The sequence below is a fragment of the Arachis hypogaea genome, chromosome 1 (genome assembly GCF_003086295.3).
Source record: "Arachis hypogaea cultivar Tifrunner chromosome 1, arahy.Tifrunner.gnm2.J5K5, whole genome shotgun sequence".
NCBI classification, from domain to species: Eukaryota; Viridiplantae; Streptophyta; class Magnoliopsida; order Fabales; family Fabaceae; genus Arachis; species Arachis hypogaea.
The window spans coordinates 15,993,765-16,001,290 of NC_092036.1; the positions used below are offsets into that span (position 1 = coordinate 15,993,765).

Here is a 7,526-nt window from a genome sequence, read left to right on the forward strand (position 1 = left end):
GTAGGCACGTCAATAACAAAAATACCCCGGAGGCCCAGACAAAATTCCCAACATGGCCGAACTCAGAGCTGGGAACGTGCATATCCATCATCAATCTAATGCTCGAAACACCAAAACACACACACACTCTCTCTCTCTCTCTCTCATGAGGCCAATGAGTGGAGAGCAATTTCAAAACCAACCTTCCAAGAATGGAAGTGGGACGAGGGTGTGGTTGAAGAGGTTGTTTTCCACAAGTAGAAACAGTAACAACAACGTCTGTCTTTTTTAATTTTAAATATTATCTATTTATCTAGACCACATTCTGACGGTATTTTTTAATTCGACAGGTCAATGATTAATTCGTTATGGATCTGAATTCTATTTAAAAGTTTGTTTTTGGCCAATAGATAGCTACATGCACAAATCAGGATTCGAACCCCCGATACTTACTTAGGCGGACGAGTGAGCTGACTACTCGACCAACACAAATTTGGGTTTTTTTTTTCAATGTCTCTATCTTTCTCTCTCATCCTTTCTTAAAATTATTTAAGCCCAGGCCCACCACCTTACCTCTTTCTCTCTCAATGCACCACTCCAGGCCCACTAAATTAATTATTCTTAACCCACCTCAGCAATATGCCGACCTAACTTCTTTTCGTCGTTATCTTAAGTTGTTGACCCAATATCTGTTGCTCTCGTTTTTTCTTATGCAACATTTATTATGGAATTATCAATTGCAGTTTTAATTGATACAAATAATAATAGTTTTTTTATTATGCTTTTCATTTCATTAATTAAAAATATTTTAGTAATATTTTTTTAAATTTACTCTTGATTTAATTTCTTTAAATTTGTACATTCAACAAAATTAATAGACAAAATAAAAGGGAGTAATGAATTCAGTTTCAATGAATTATTTAGGAATTCATTTTGTTATATTATTAAAGATTTAGTTTATATTACATATTAAGATAATTTTATACCAACATCTAATCAGCTATTATTACTACTGTTGATGGATTAATAGGATCTTACATGTTTTTTTATTATTGCTTTTAAGTGAATTGCAGTAACTGATTATCAAAAGTTGTAATATATAAACGAAAAGAAACAGTTTACTACTTTTAATCAATGTGCTGAAAACCAATTCGAATAGGTCAGTCGGATCGATCGAATCGTGAACCGAACTTAAAAACGAATCGGTTAATCATTAAAATTGCAAAATTAAAAAACTGGAATTGAACCGGCGAACTGGCCGGTAACCGGTCGGTCGAACCGAACCGTGACCCGGCCAATTTTGAAGTAAGCAACACTGTTTTTAAGTTTCTCTGAAGTCTGAATCCCTAAATCACGAAAACTCCCAAGGGCCAAGACTGAGACTGAGATCCCTAATTTCCTTCGTTGCTCTCTCTCCTTCAGTGGTTCCCAACTTCCCATTGTTGATGATTTTTCTTCGAGCAAGCTTGCTTCACTGAAGTCACTGGCGTCACCGCGTCACACGGGTCGAGGGCTCGCCGTCGAGACACGCCGTCGCGCTACCTAGAGCTGTCGAGAACTGTACTGAGAAGTGAGAATGCCTCAGTGCCTCACTCTCACACGGGTCGAGCAACCGCCGTCGAGCCATCGCAGCAGCCGTGGAGAACTGAAAAGGTGCCTTCGCTGTCTCCCACCGCCTCATTCTCACTCTCTCTGTTGCATACTTGCATGTTCTGCCTTGAAGGTGCCTTCGCTGTCTCAGTGTCTCCCACTCTCCCTGTTTTAATTTTCTTTGAACTGTGTAGTGTGATTAGTTGATTACTCAAACTGATTGGAGGTATTTTACTTTGAATTGAAAGTTTGAAACTGAGCTGTGATTCAAGATGATGAACACCGAAATTGTGAACTGGTTCAATTCTGTCTCTCTGTTTAATTTTTCTTCAAACTGTGTAGTGTGAAACTGTGAAGTGTGAACTAATTCAAGTTCAACATGAAACTGAACTGTGATTCTTCCTGTACTGTGATTATTGACTAGTGAGTGATTAGTGAAACTGATTAGTGAAATTGAATTGTGATTCAACATGATGAACTGTGAGTGTGGTTAATAATTGTTGTTTACTGATTAGTGATTAACTGTGAATGAAGTTTTTGTCAAAGTTAAAAGAATGTATCTGAGCAATTGCAACATGCATTGTTACTATTACACACAGCAACTTGATGATTTGTTTGATCTTTGTTGCCAATGTTGGTGTGTGTTGATGGCCTGAAGTTTTGAGCTGTTTGTTAGATATGAGTTTAGATTGTGATAAATTTTGATAATTGTTATGTTTTGAGAAAATTTGTCTCAGTGATTACGTTGAGCTTAATTGCGGAAGAGGTCTTGCTACTTTGTTGAATGCTGCAGTTTAATCACCAAATTGAACTCTTTTAGCTACTCTCTACATCTCTTTCTACCTATTCTATCTGTGTATATGCACATTTTAATTTCTTGCAAGCAACTCATTGTGAATAAACATGGTTTCCATTGTTTACATGAGGGGTTTTTTGAGGTATATATACTTGCTTCTTTTATATTTCTTTCATTTATTTACTCTTTTGATTTACTGCTTGTTTGGTCTTGCATATGATGGATTATTATTGCCGCCTACCTGCAAAACACATGCATAAATGAAATTGTGTAGATCAAACAGAATATGATAATTAGAATATTTATTCTTTGTAAATTAATTCTTATGTATGTTGGTGGACATCTCTCTAATTGAACCAAGTTCAATATCAATTCATTAATTCCTTTAATACATTTATAAAAGTCTCTTATCTATACTCTTAAAAGACTAAGTAATTCTAATGGGCATAACTATTACCCTTCCTAATATTAAATTGTAACATGTAGTGGCCACTGTTTATGAATATCAGAATCAGAAGTATGCAAAATCAACAGAGGATGCTGTTGCTGATGTTCTCAGAGCAGGTGTTTTATTTGCCATTTTCATTTCAAGTAGATAAATGGTTTTACTGAATTCAATTTTTGTGCTGCTGAATAAGGCAAAGGATTGTGAATATGAATGAATGTGATAAAATTGTGAATATAAATAAATATGATTGATGACAAACTTCGATGTTGGCATTTTATGTTTAGTTGGTTGATTTTCTTATTTGACTTTTGAGTTTATATTTGAATGAGATTATAATATTCTGATTTATATAGTACTTTTAATTCGGATGATATTTTAAAGTTTATATTAAATTATAATTATGTTTTAATGTTTTTTTATATTTTATTTATTATTTTATTATAAAACGATTTTTTTGGTTCAACCACGATCGAACCGGTTGAACCTATGAACCAGTGAACCAGTAACTAAAGCAGTTCGATGACTGGTTCGATTTTCAGAACCTTGCTTTTAATTGGAAATACTTTTAGAACAAAAATAGGACACAAAAAACTAGTTTTTACTTTTTTAAGAGCAATTTCAGTGGAAATTTCTTTTTAATCCTATTTATGATTTATTTATCATAAAAAATAACTTTACATTAATTTTTGTCATAAACCATAAATAAAAACTGAAAGTGTTCCTTTGACCCTCTCTTATCTAATAGAAAAGACTAATTAATCTGTATTGTAATTCTATTGATTAAATTAATTAAAATAAAATAAAATTATTATATCTATTAGATTAAATTTTTATAATATTATTATTAAATTTGTAAATTAAAAAAAATCACTATTATAAATTAATAACATACGAGAAAAAATTAATAAATTTCATAAATAACAACAATAATAAATAATATATAATTCAAATTTTGACTTATTAGTAATATTACTTAAAGGAATATATAATCTATGGTTAACAACGTACATCGTGAAATTGTCATATGTGTTCAATCAAGTCCACTTTTAGTTGTCAATGTTTCTGTCTATCCTGAAATTAGGCATTTTTTTTTTTGGAAAAATTGATGGTATGGTACAAAGTCTTTCTCTCTCAAATGTAGTTGTGATAAGTTATTTTTCACATCGTCATACTCTATTAGTCCTTGAGCAAAATTTTTAGTATAAGTGTCTCTTTCATATTCAACAATCATATTATGCAACATATAATACAGGCTCTCTATAACATCCTACCACACAGAACTTTACATCTAGGTCGTAAATCAAAGGTGGTGAGGTACTACGACCTCTAAAAACAAAATTAAAATACGTACGTATATATATATATGAAAGATAGTTTAACTAGGTGACTTGAACAAAAAAGTAAGTAAAACAAAGCATAAATCTCGTCGCACTCGAAAAGTTGAGAATAGAAAGCGCGCGCGCGTGTGTGTGTGTGTATATATATATATATATATATATATATATATATATATATATATATATATATATAACAAATTCTAGTCTCAACCTGCGAAGTAAAGACGGCTAGAAATATATATACATCCCCAAAAGATAACCAAAATATAAAATACAACTCCTAAATCTCCGAGTTCACCTCTAGGAGGGATAGATACAAGTTTTAATACAACAATGACACATACACATACACACACAAGCTAAGTACATAATCGGAAATTTCCAAAAGTAGATCTTTGCTTGCACAAGAGTCTCCAACACGCTCAGTAAAGTGCCTCGTATCCTGCATCTGAAAAATAACAAATATGTATGGAATGACAACTGGAGGTTCTCAATATGATAACAGTGTCCAATAAATAAGATATAAGGCTTCAAAAAGTCGAAGGCAATCTTAAACTTCTACAACCCAAATCAGAGTCTAGAGTTTTCACTAACTAAGAATTTGGTAATTCTACCTAAGGATTCTAATCTATCTCTTCACCTCCAGTTTACTGCAAACCTCCCAATCACTAGTTTGAAACAATCCTCAGCATCACCTCCACCAACATAAGGGATCTCTCAAAGCAAACACATACAAGATATATAAGTAATGCACAATTAAGAAAACAGATAAGGCATTTAAGTCACATAGCATATAGATATAAATCAACAATTAGGCAAGCCAAAACACAAAGTGCATACTCAAACAAATTATATAAATGCACATGATGCATGTCTGTCCTACGGTCGATGATATCATCTGTCGGTTATATAGTCAAACCCGATATGTCCGGTAGCTAATCGGGATATGGAACACCACAATACGAAACAGGTATTATTCGTCCACCCATGCCAGTGCTTCACCACAACCTAGAGTAGGCATTACTCATCCACTTAGGCAGGTGCCTCAAACCATAACCCGAATAGGGATTACTCATCTATCCTCAGGCCATGACTCGGGTAGGAATTACTATCTATCCTCAAAATCATCACTCGGATAGGAATTACTCATCTATCCTCCAAATCATCACTCAACATTTCAAATGCCCTTAAATATACACCTGATCACCATCACCATCATCTTATTCGTCAATATGATAATCTTCCTGATCTCATATCTCATTCACTTTGTAAATCTCCCTTAATATCAATCTAACTCCCTCTATATGTTTGCTCTTATTCTAAAACCTAAAGACTAGCTATCAAACTTTAAACAGGTATTACAGAGGTGAAAAATAGGCTGGATAGGCCAAAACAGTTGAAAATAATATTTTTTGAAAAACAGGATATTCATGCGTACTCATGCCTCGTGCGTATGCATGAACCCCTTTTTGTGCATAGGGTAAGCAAAACAAAGCATAAATCTCGTCGCACTTGAAACTTTGAGAATAAAAAGCATAGATAATAGAAAGCAAAAGAGACAGTATATATATATATATATATATATATATATATATATATATATATATATATATATATATATATATATATATACTCTAGTCTCGACCCGCGAAGCAAAAGCCGGCTAGAAATATATATACATCCCCAAAAGATAACTAAAATACAAAATACAGTTTAACTAGGAGAATAACTATTTTTCAAAATACAGTTATGCGCATGAAAACATTCATTTCAGAAATGCAAGTTGTGCATACGCATGACCTCAATTTTTTGCAACTTCAGTAGAATTTAGTTTTTAACCCTAAACTTCAAATGCGCATAACTTTTTCATTAAAAATTAATTTACATCTGTTCTTCGAAGGTTATAAACTACTCGGACCCAAGTTTCATTTAAAATAAGTTTCATAAAATTTGAGGGCCCAAGAGTCAAGTTACAGCACATTGAAGTTGGTTAAAATTCTATCTTTAGCTAATTACACAAATACTCATTTTTAACCAATTCAACAATTCAAATCAATCCAAACCACTCCCTTACCATTTCTTTAAGCCTTTCAAACATTCATTCATTAATTCCTAGCTATTACAAGCCTAATCAAACTAATTCCAATTCATTTATCACATTCATTATCAAGCAAACCATGACCAAAATCATACTCCAATTCAATCCAATTTTTCCAATTCAATTTTCATAAAAAATTCAATATCAACAATCCACCACTAACTCAATTTCACAATTTTACCACCAACTAGATCATACATATATATATATATATATATATATATATATATATATATATATATATATATATATATATATATATATACATTCACATACATTCACTAACCACATCAATCAATCAATTCATACCCTTCAAATCTATCTCAAAAGCAACTTGCCTAAGTTTCACACAACATTATATACTATCTACAAGAAACCAAAACTATATCTTGATCGATTTCTCCCAAGCTCAAAACGTCACGATTCAAGCTTCCAAGATTTCCAATCAAATCCAATAAGTTCCATCCATGATATTGAATATTGATGAGAATTGAATTGAAAAATTGAATTGAATTGGAATATGGTTTTGGTCATGGTTTGCTTGATAATGAATGTGATAAATGAATTGGAATTGGTTTGATTAGGCTTGTAATAGTTAGGAATTGATGAATGAAGGATTGGAAGGCTTAAAAGTGGTAAGGGAGTGGTTTTGATTGATTTGAATTGTTGAATTGGTTAAAAATGAGTATTTGCGTAATTAGGTAAAAACATAATTTTAACCAACTTTGACGAGACATAACTTAGTTTCCGGACCCCCAAATTTTGTAAAACTTATCTTGAATAAAAATTGGGTTTGTGGAGTTTATGACATTCAAAGAATGAACGGAAAATGATTTGAAGTTTAGGGTTAAAAATTGAATTCTGTAGAAGTTGCAAAAAATTGAGGTCATGTGTACGTACGTATATAACTTTTGAAAGTACGTACGTAGATATATATGAAAGTTAGTTTAACTAGGAGCCTTGAACAAAAGGGTAAGCAAAACAAAGAACAAATCTCCTCGCACTCGAAATGTTGAGAATAGAAAGCATAGATAACAGAAAGCAGAAGGGACAATATATATATATATATATATATATATATATATATATATATATATATATATATATATATATATATATATATATATATAGAATTCCAACAAGTTATATAAAAAATTCTAGTCTCAACCTGCGAAGTAAAGGCCGGCTAAAAATATTTACATCCCAAAAAGATAACCAAAATACAAAATACAACTCCTGAATCTCTGAGTCGGCCTCTAAGAAGGGCATATACAAGTT

At 32.1% G+C, this 7,526-nt stretch overlaps 1 long non-coding RNA gene across 2 annotated transcripts; it reads left to right on the forward strand.

Moving 5' to 3' along the window:
* The first annotated feature begins 1,308 nt into the window (after positions 1-1,308).
* On the forward strand, positions 1,309-3,071 carry LOC112799266 (uncharacterized). 2 transcript variants are annotated; one of them, XR_003200845.3, is made up of 2 exons: positions 1,309-1,702; positions 2,852-3,071. It is a non-coding gene; the product is annotated as an uncharacterized lncRNA (long non-coding RNA). The 2 variants fall into 2 exon arrangements; XR_003200851.3 differs by having other exon boundaries at positions 1,313-1,702; positions 2,875-3,071.
* The last annotated feature ends 4,455 nt before the right edge of the window (positions 3,072-7,526 follow it).